This window comes from Symsagittifera roscoffensis, chromosome 1, assembly GCF_963678635.1.
Source record: "Symsagittifera roscoffensis chromosome 1, txSymRosc1.1, whole genome shotgun sequence".
In the NCBI taxonomy this organism is placed as follows: domain Eukaryota; kingdom Metazoa; phylum Xenacoelomorpha; order Acoela; family Convolutidae; genus Symsagittifera; species Symsagittifera roscoffensis.
Window position 1 is genome coordinate 27,623,615 of NC_087062.1, and position 10,806 is coordinate 27,634,420.

A 10,806-nucleotide genomic window follows, 5' to 3' on the forward strand; every position below is an offset into this window, starting at 1 on the left:
GTGAGTCTGTGTCCATCTCCAACTCTTCAAATTTATTCACATCACAGAACTTGTCAAAGAAGTTATAGTAGAGTTCCAACATTCTCAGTTTTGCATACTGAAGTATGAAAAATCCAACGATGATGGTTCTCTATGTTCAATGGTTGATTTCAACAACTCCACCTCATATAAATCTTTTTCAACTGTATTTAATCTGTTGAACAATGGTTCATTGATTGTCTTGTGAGTTTTTTCATCGTTCAGATATTTTGTGACTGTATGTCTCGATCTATCCATGATCTGATATCCATACAAAGAATTACCCAAAAGTTTCATTGTTTCTGCTAGAACTCCTGACAAAGGGTTTTCGTCTCCTTCTCTTCTAGCAACAACCACTGACTGAACGAAATTATTAAAGCATTTCCGAGGAGAATATTGAACAAATCGGTAAATTTTGGTGCACTGCAATCCAAGTTCTATATAAAAATTGAAGAGAGGAGTTATAACTGTTCCATTTTCCAGCTTGAAACTAGATATCAGCATTCTCTGAGGATGCTTTAACATTTCGTTCTCGATCGCATAGTTTTTCTTGTAATCTCCAATATCATCTCTTCCAACCTCAGTGTTTTTGAAAATTGGAGGAAAATTCGCAAATTTTGATTTTCGCTCATCTGGGACAACTAAGTCGCACTGAACGTAGCCAAAAAGATATCCATCTTTTATTTTTGCTAGAAGGGAGTCTGTAGAAAGAGGTCTTTTTTATAGGGAAAGCGGGTTCTGACGTGATTTTTGATCTTGTCATCGGTTTTGAAACTTTCCCACCAGTCACACTCCCACATTTCTTCCACTTTGTATCCTTTCTCTTTAATGTATTCTCGTCGCATATCATCCATCTTTTCTCTTCTTGTTTCCTCGCTCAATATCCTGTTCTGTTAAGGAGGGACGAGCTTCTTGACAGGAACAGAAGTGGTAGTAGCATCCCATTGCTTCAAACACTGTCTTACAGTGATCACAATAACCGTCCACATTAAAACAGTCGATTTTTTTCTGTTTTCCAGATGTAAAAATGCTCTCAATTTTTCATTCTGGTCTTGATTCTTGATAAAAAGACATGACCGTATTCTCAAAGTTGCGAGTTTGATTATGTCTAGCCTTGAATTTCTGCATATCAGTGTCAAACTCCCATCTCGTGTACAGTCCTGTTGGCATATCTTGACACCTTGAGAAAGGGTAAAGCTGGCTTGCATCAATTCCAACGATTGATTTACAAGCATATCATGAGTTTGTGTTGTATGTCTCATCAACTACAGCTTTTCGAGTGAAAACAATGGAAAGTCCTCCAGTCATGTCCTCTCTAATTTTTTTTCACACAAGTCTTTATCACTTTCGCAAAATGGATAAAACTTGTAATTTGTAGATTTGTGTAGACAAATGTTTGCTAGATTTGGAAGTGTGCAACCAAGTTTTAACATATCTATCCCCTTGTTATGATAAAACTGAATCATTTTTTGCATTGCCTCCAGGGTTGGAACTACATCTTTGTTGTTGTGCCACTTCAAAAAGTCTTTGAACACTGTCATTCCATTTTTCTTCCAAGTCTCTTGTAAGTTATTGTATTTATCCAAGCCAGACGGAGGAACAGTCTTGATTTGAAGCTTTTTCAGTGCCTGTTGTTCGTCAAACCCACTTTTTCTAAGCTTCTCATATTCAAAGAAGTTTGTCTGGGTTATCAAACTACTCATAGGGAAAGAATCTTTTGGTTTCGCTAGCTTTATAGGCTTTGAGAAAGGAGTCCAGAGTAGTTGCCCCTCCCAAAAACTTCATTATGTCGAGAAAATGTACATCTCCAAACTTGAAAGATATAAAGTCATTTGGTTTTTTGATGACGGATGTTTCTTGTTCTTTATCGCGAATGAAGTAGGGGATTAGATAGGACTTGATCAAATTTAAATCATATCTACCGCTGTTAAATCCAAAAACAGGTAAAATATTTACATATCTCTCCAGATGTTGTTTCAAATCAATGAGTTGATTTTTCTGAATTCGCAAGGATTGTGTTGACATATCTGCTTCTTCCAAATCTTCAATGCATTCGTCTTCGTACTCGAATTTGTTAGTTGAATAATTTTTACCACGTTCGTTTAGACGATCAAAGATCTTTTTCATTTTTTCATTGACAGCTACTTCAATTTCTTGAAATTTTGTTCTCATCTCCAGCTGACTTTTCTCAGCCAACAGCTCGAGTTTGCTTACAAAATCAATAATCAAGTTCTGCGGATCCTTGTTGTACAAAAATATGGGTTCATCAATCAGATTTGATGATATAGAGACTGAAATGGGGATATGTTTTCCAATCCAGGTAGTAGTTTGCGTCTCACTTAGTTCCTCTGTAGGAACACAAATCGACTCAAAGTCAAAAATTGCTAGATTATTGAAAAACTTGTTGTCTTCAGAAACTGGAAGACTGAATCCTTCTAGCTTTTCTTTCAAACAAGGTTTTGCAAAGCTCATAGACGTTTTTTGGGTAAAAATGTTTCACTCGGTCCTTGCATCTCAGAAGATGTTTGTTAAAATTGTCGTATTTATTAAAAAAGGTGTCACAACTAGCACACCGGAAACACTTGAAGAAAGAATCAATATAATTTGTATGAATGATATGATTGTTAAATCTCAGTAATTTGACTGTTTTGTCAAAACTTCCAGTACTTCGTCGAGCTAGTTCTCCTACATATTCTGTTTCTTGGATAACGAAATTGTATATAAAAATGTTTCTTTGCACATTTCCTCGACAACAGGTAAGTCTTCTACAGAAACTCCACGAAAACTTTTAGGATCATAAGCAGATTTTGATATAAAATCTGTAAATTATCTAGAAGTGTGAGAGTCGAGATCATTATGTCCGTTCATGTACATGGCCAATGCGCAGAAAAGACACAAATGATTTTTGTAAGGTTCCTTGTCTTTGTTAGATAAAAGACAATTCACTTGCGTATGTCGTAATAAAGGTTCGGGTAAGACAGAGTCCGGACATCCCATGGGGATGTTTTTCAGCAAAGCAGCAAAAACTGTAACGTTAGTAATCAACTTGAATCGCCACTTTGTGTTCTGGCGTTCTTGGGTACATTGCTCCACAATATCAAATTTTTCTACTTTTCCTTGGATTGTTATCAAATCCGCTTTCGTACAAAGTAAGTGGGATTTTTCAAACAGAGTATTGTTTTCTTGGGCGTAGAAATATCGATATTCACCAGTCTCAAGGTTTTGAAGTACAAACCCAGACCCAGAGCAATGTTGATTTTAGCTGCAGAATCAAGCTTATTGAAGACTTCCTCTAGTTTCTCGTTCATTATTTTGGTATCTAACTTGGACAATTAAAAGTTAAATACCTTATGTCTCCCATTTTCCATCTCCGTATCCACCAAAAAATGTTGACAAGCACTAAGTTCCTCCTTCAGCTTTTCACCATCTTCCCCTTCTTCCTCCACAATCTTATTCAAGTCCGCTACAGTATCACTGGGTTTCCGTTGTTTTGCTCCATGTTCTTTTCTCCGATGTTGTTGGAGAGAGTAGTAACTTGGGAACTCTTGTTCACAAGAAGGACAAACTGTCGACTGCTTTGAACTTGGTTGAGCATGCTTCTTCGCAACATGATAACCCATCTCCTCTTTGCTTTTTGTATAAAAATGACAGTTTGGACACTTATGTTCCTTTTGTTTTTCACATCTTTTTCGATGTCTAGCTGCATCAGCTCTCCTGTATTCCTGTGCACAGTCCTCACGCTTCGTTTTCTCATTTTGGTTAAGGGCAGGCATTATCTAAAAATAATTGGGACGTTAGAAATGTTCCAAAATTAAAAACTTAAAGTACCAATTGAATGAAAATACTTACATTTTTCTTTTCGTGAAGTAACGAAATGTAAAATTTGAAGTAAAATTCAATTGACTGTTTCTGATTGGCAAACAAAATGAATGATTGAACCCAATAAAATAAGTGTATTTATACTATCAATGACGCCTACGCAACTATCCTTTTATGGTAATGACGTCATTCTTTGAATAAAAGTGACGTCACCGCCTACGCAATGTTCCTTTTATGATAATGACGTCTTTCTATAAACAGAAGTGAGGTCACCACCTACGCCATTTTCCTTTTATGGTAATACCGTCATTCCATCGAAAGTTCTAGAATTTTCCAGAAATATTTTCAACCAATAAGAACTAAGCAGTTTCTAGACATAACTTTGATCCAAAATATTCATTTTTGAAGAATGTCAATTAAAAAGCATTTGAACTTCCTCGAATTACTCTACAAGAAAAAAGAAAATATTCGTTGTGATTTCCTTATTGATGAAATAGATGTAGATTCTTACTTTTTTCACAACTTTTTGGACGTTTATGTTGTCCAAAATAGAGTTCTTTGACTAAGTAAAGGTCTCTTTAGGGAAATTTACTCAATCAAAGGATTTATTTTTGATCCACATATTGCGTATCAAAGTTATAAACTTACTGCTGAGTTACACCTGACTAGAAAACAAGTTTTATTTATTTTTGAAAACTTGAAGTTAATAAAAAAGTCGTACGATAATATTTCAAAGACTCTTTTTATTCCCTATCCAACTCCCAAATTTGTCAAAACTCCCCAGCAAAGATCTTTATTCCTCCATTTTTTTAAAGATTTTCAATGTTCAAAATCTTGCATGATCAGGTTTGGTATCAGATTTCCAGAGATTTGCTTTGAAAAATTCATCAACTTTGATTTATCATCTCAAATCTACATCAAAATCAAAGAACTTGAATATCTGCTGAAAAATCAGCAATTTCTCATCGATTATATACAAAAAATTCAGTTAACTTGATGAGAAGACTTGCAGAGATGCTACTTTTATTAAATTTTTTTCTTTTGTTTTTTATATCGGCATTATTTCTTATTTTTACAGCAAACAACTTTTGGTCATTTATTTTTGCGATTGCTTTTGTGTATACTTTTACTTATTTGTAAGACTTAAGTCCTTAAAAGGTTCCTCTGATTGAATACGACAACTTGAACAAAAATGAACATTTTTTTGATTGGAAACGACAATGTGTAAAATGGAGCTTTGTTTCCATTTGGACACGATTTTTCTATAAGAATTTCATAAAAGGAAACTAAAATCTGATTGGACACGACTACAATCCAAATAAGGAAAATCCATTCTGATTGGTTAACCCAACCCACACATTCCAGTTGAAGGTACCCCTCTCTCTTAACTAAAAATCATTTTATTTTCAACTTAACTACCGTCAACTACCTCCTCTCTCAGCTCTTAATACAATAATTTCAACTTAACCACCGTCAATTTTCTCCCTCTCAACTGTAAATCTTGTTTTTACTCATTAACTCAACTTATTGCTCAAAATGATCTTCTCAGTACAAAACAACAACCTTATGATCTCGGTGGAGTTTTCGGCTGATTTAGTACAAATCCAAGTGCGAGAAACAGTTTGTGGAGTTTTTCTGGCACGAATGGACATCCCAATCCAAGTCTGGCATATGGTGGAGGTGATGCGCAGGGATTTCAACGAACATCATATAACGCAAGTAACCCCTACAGAAAATCAACTTGGAGAAATGCAAATGATGGAGGAATCGGCCGAGCATGTGGGAATGAACTACCCCGAAATTCCTGACTCTAGATATGTGGCTCAAACATTCGACGATTTCCTCTTTCCTTGGGAAGAGGGATCTGTGGACAACCCAATTACCATCGAAGGGAATGAGGGGTTCTCAGAGCCAAGAATTCCAGTCAGCGAACCACCAAGACAACCACCAGTGATGGAGGCAAGACCAGCTTTGCACTCCATTGAGAACTTGCAAAGTTTTGAGAACTCAGCTGTCGACAGCTCTTTGATTTGTAAATAAATTGGTTACTGTAGTGCTTTGTAACTTAATTTCTTGGCACCTACTTAATTTATTTTCAAGAGATAGGGACAAAGAGATCATAGAAAAGTTTATTAAGAAGTTTCAATGGTAAAACTTTGTTAAAAATTAAACTAATTATGCATCTGGTAAATACTTTTATAGAATTTTGTTAGAAAGATGGCAAAAAAATTAAACCAATTTTTGCAAGCATGTTAAAAACGTTACATTATTTTTGCACCATGCAAAAATTTTCATAATTTTTTTTGCACACTTGTTAAAAAAATCAAAGAAAATCTCGCAAATTAAGAAAAGTTTCATTAAAAATTTTCGCATTTTAAAGAAAACTGAAAGAGGATTTTCTTGCACTGTTAATAATTAAAGAAAATGAAAATCTTTGTTTTAAATTTGATCATAAAAAAATCTCTTTTTTGCATGTATATTGATCAAAAATATTGAAAAAACAATGTATTAAGATAGGGAATAGCACTCAAAGTCAGCAATTATGAAAAATTTTTAGCATTAATTTAACAAGTTTTTTACAATAAAATTTTGCAATTTTTGCATATGCATAAGAAAAAATATGTTAGTTTTTTGCATTTGTTTTCAAAAAAACCACGAAAAAACTTGCATCTAACACAAAAATTTGTTGAAAATTTTTGCACACTTGTCGAAAAAACCAAAACAGTTTTTGCAGATTGTAAAAAAGTTTAATTAAATTTTTGCAAACGTGATGAAAAAATCAAGACAAAATTAGCTTCTTGCGAAAAAAACTCTGAGTTAATTTTCGCACACGTGTTGAAAATTACATATTTATTCGTTGAAAAAATTTTTGATACTAAATAAAAACAATTTTGACAAGATCTTCATGAACATCATGCAAGAATAGTTAGTGGAACTGAGAAATAATTGATGTTAGTTTATCTTTGATATAATAAAGGAATAGTTTTGTAACCCATAACAGCTTTGTTCAAAAAGACACACAAGACTGATCGTATCAGGGCGGAGCCCTGAATGTTCCGACTGCCTTTTAAAGTCTATGAAGCAGTAATATCATTAAAAAAATTAAATGTAATAAAACAAAATGAAATTTTATTTAAAGTTCGAGATTTTTTGTTAAAGTCATCCCCCGCACGCCATATAAAGTACAAAGTGATAGATTTTGCTCATCATAACAAATCAATAATGGCATATAAGCTTCCTTGAACCAATTTGGAACAATTTCTAAGACGGATTAAATCTCGGTGACGCGTTAATAGCGCGAAATATATCGCGCGTTAATTGTCCCAAATTGGCTAAAATGGCCAATGCCAATCATCAAACCCCCATAACTTTACGAAAAATAATCACAAGTGAAATATCTTTTCAAATTTAAGCTGAGGACAACGATAGCTTTTGAATGATCTAAAATAATTCCGTCAAAAATGGCTTGTTAAAAAGTCGAAAATTGTCTGAAAAAAAACCACCCGAGCACAAATATTCCATTACTTTCGCTACGAAAGTCGGAACAATAACCATGAAAATCAAGGGTCATTCATCTATCTTAGCGTAATCACAATTTAATTGTAATCCTAATTGTAATCGCACGCCATATAAAGTACAATGTGATAGATTTTGCTCATCATAACAAATCAATAATGGCATATAAGCTTCCTTGAACCAATTTGGAACAATTTCTAAGACGGATTAAATCTCGGTCACGCGTTAAAAGCGCGAAATATATCGCGCGTTAATTGTCCCAAATTGGCTAAAATGGCCAATGCCAATCATCAAACCCCCATAACTTTACGAAAAATAATCACAAGTGAAATATCTTTTCAAATTTAAGCTGAGGACAACGATAGCTTTTGAATGATGTAAAATAATTCCGTCAAAAATGGCTTGTTAAAAAGTCGAAAATTGTCTGAAAAAAAACCACCCGAGCACAAATATTCCATTACTTTCGCTACGAAAGTCGGAACAATAACCATGAAAATCAAGGGTCATTCATCTATCTTAGCGTAATCACAATTTAATTGTAATCCTAATTGTAATCGCACGCCATATAAAGTACAAAGTGATAGATTTTGCTCATCATAACAAATCAATAATGGCATATAAGCTTCCTTGAACCAATTTGGAACAATTTCTAAGACGGATTAAATCTCGGTCACGCGTTAATAGCGCGAAATATATCGCGCGTTAATTGTCCCAAATTGGCTAAAATGGCCAATGCCAATCATCAAACCCCCATAACTTTACGAAAATTAATCACAAGTGAAATATCTTTTCAAATTTAAGCTGAGGACAACGATAGCTTTTGAATGATGTAAAATAATTCCGTCAAAAATGGCTTGTTAAAAAGTCGAAAATTGTCTGAAAAAAAACCACCCGAGCACAAATATTCCATTACTTTCGCTACGAAAGTCGGAACAATAACCATGAAAATCAAGGGTCATTCATCTATCTTAGCGTAATCACAATTTAATTGTAATCCTAATAAATATTAAGGGGATACCTTGAATGGAACTTTTGAAAATAAGGCGTGAAAAATTTGACAAACAAAAATTGATTCAGCGAGTAATTTGACCTGGAAAAAAAATCGATCTCTAGATTTTTGTTTACAAAACTGGATCATGCTCAGTTTATTGAAAACTATATTGAACTTTTTGAGAAATCATCCTTGCTTGGGTCGTAATCAATTACGAAGTTTTTTGAGTGTTTCTTGAAGGAAATAATTTTATCACATCTTTGAAGTAAGCCTATATAAACAGCCAAGACTATTCGTATGTCAAGAGCAGAACTCTGAATGTTGAATGTTTATAATTGCCCTCAACTGATCCCAAGAGGAACTATGACATTTGGACAAATTTATAGCCTAAAATGTCAAATTTATAGGCTAAGTTTTCTTTTGTTGATGGAATCATTATGAAAATTTAGTTTGCCTTGATTCAATTGGAAAACATTAGTATAGCGGGACAATTCGCCACACATAAATAATGATACGCGTTTTCAGTATGATAAGTATTCAGGACTAAACAGAAACGGTCTAACCATAACCGCTTGGTCATTTTATGATTGAACAGTCAATCCACGTGCTGCCAAAATTTCTTCGTTTGAATTGACCAAAAAAAACAACCACAAGCGTATATTGTCCTCAGTTTCTTCAAAAGTCGGAACAATATTTTAGCAAAGTATTGGCAATTTTTTTGGACCCTGTGTGGTTGTGCTAATTCATACCTGAAACTAAATCTTTAGGGACACTGATTATTCATAAGGCGCTGTACAGTCTTGTGAGCGTTCTTTTTGGAGAAAAACTATTTACTTAGAATTTTAACAATGATACCAATTCTCATTAAAATAGAAGATCATTAAAGCATGCTTTGTGCATAATTATTTCAAATAAAAAACCTGCTCAGAGCCGCACTAGAAGTTGTCATTTTTGAAAACAATGAATTTGAAAAAAAAATTGAAAATTTTTCAGGTTTTACGAAAAGCGATTCAAATATACCATCCGGACAAACAGCCAAAGGAAGACAGACTGTGGTTCTGGACCAGCGAGAGAATCACCATGTTTTTGACCGAACTCTTGAGCAAGGTCGAAACAGGAAGTTCAAATCACAATTGATTCATTAACTGCTCTATGAGATAGAAATATTATGATAATTTGAAAAAAATCTGTTCAACATGTCTCAACAGTTATGTACATAAAAGCCAATTAAATTACACGATAACCATTTGAGGCTTGCGATTGTGCAAAATATTGATGAAAAAAGAATGCCTTATAAATTTTGCACAGGCGAAATATTAATCCAATTGAATGTTCTTAGTTTCGGTGAATTTTAATTTGTAGTTTGTTTCTCCAAACTAGGACTAGGACCAACGTTTCAGAAAAAATAGCCGAGAAGAAACAAAAAATTTCTTTTTTATTTCAGAGGAAACTGAAAAAAAAATTCTACGCAAAACTAAACACAATTTTTTCAAAATAGCAGCTAAATTACGCATAAAGTTCTTTGAAGTTATTAGCGGAGTTAATCTTCAGATAGACGCAATTCAAATTGTTTCTCCTCTTTCGATTTCAGTTGACCCGGGTTGACCAAAATTGCTGATCATACAGTCTCTTAAATGGGAAGCTTCTTTTCACACAATTTCATACAATTCCATATGTATGAAAACTCTATAATAAACATTTTCCCAAAAATGGAAATTGTAAGATAGTAGTAGATGTTGGAGCTGAAGTGGGGGGGGGGGGGGGGGGTATGGGGGGTGGTTGCATGGCGGACCCCATGTATTAAGATACGTTATAGATTTCCGGTCCGCCATGCTATGTATTAAGATTGGGTATAGAGTCTACAATGTATTAAGATAGGGAATACCGATGGTAAGGTTTTATGGTTTGTGTGATGGTAAGATAATGGAAAGAAAAACGAAAAATTTTTGGTTTTTGTGCAAAAATGTCTAATTTTTTCGCAAAAATCTCGGCGCGCGTTACCTAATTGGGAACAATTAATTGTTAATTACGTGTAGATTGTAGAATTAAGATTATGTATTTAGTTTTTTTTGGTGCATGGTAAGTCAATGGTAAGAGTTTTTGAGCAAAAAAATTTAAAATTTTTTCAAAAAAATTCAAAACACGATAAGATTTTGTTTAATTTGATCTAATAAAAATTTATTAGATACATTTACTTTCTATCTATCTGAATCTATTCTGAACCTACAGAGACATCGAAAAAAATCAAATTTTTTGAGAGAAAAAAATTAAATTACAAAAAAGTATATAAATCACTGCATTGTATAACAAGTTTACCGCAAAATTTTACATTTTAACATCATAAAACCAATATAATAAGACATCATGAAGAAATTTATTAGACCAGATCAGTTCTTTTAAGTTCAGTGGTTTTGTATGAATTCCATCAACTTGTACTTGTCTTTTTGGATAAAAATAGCTTA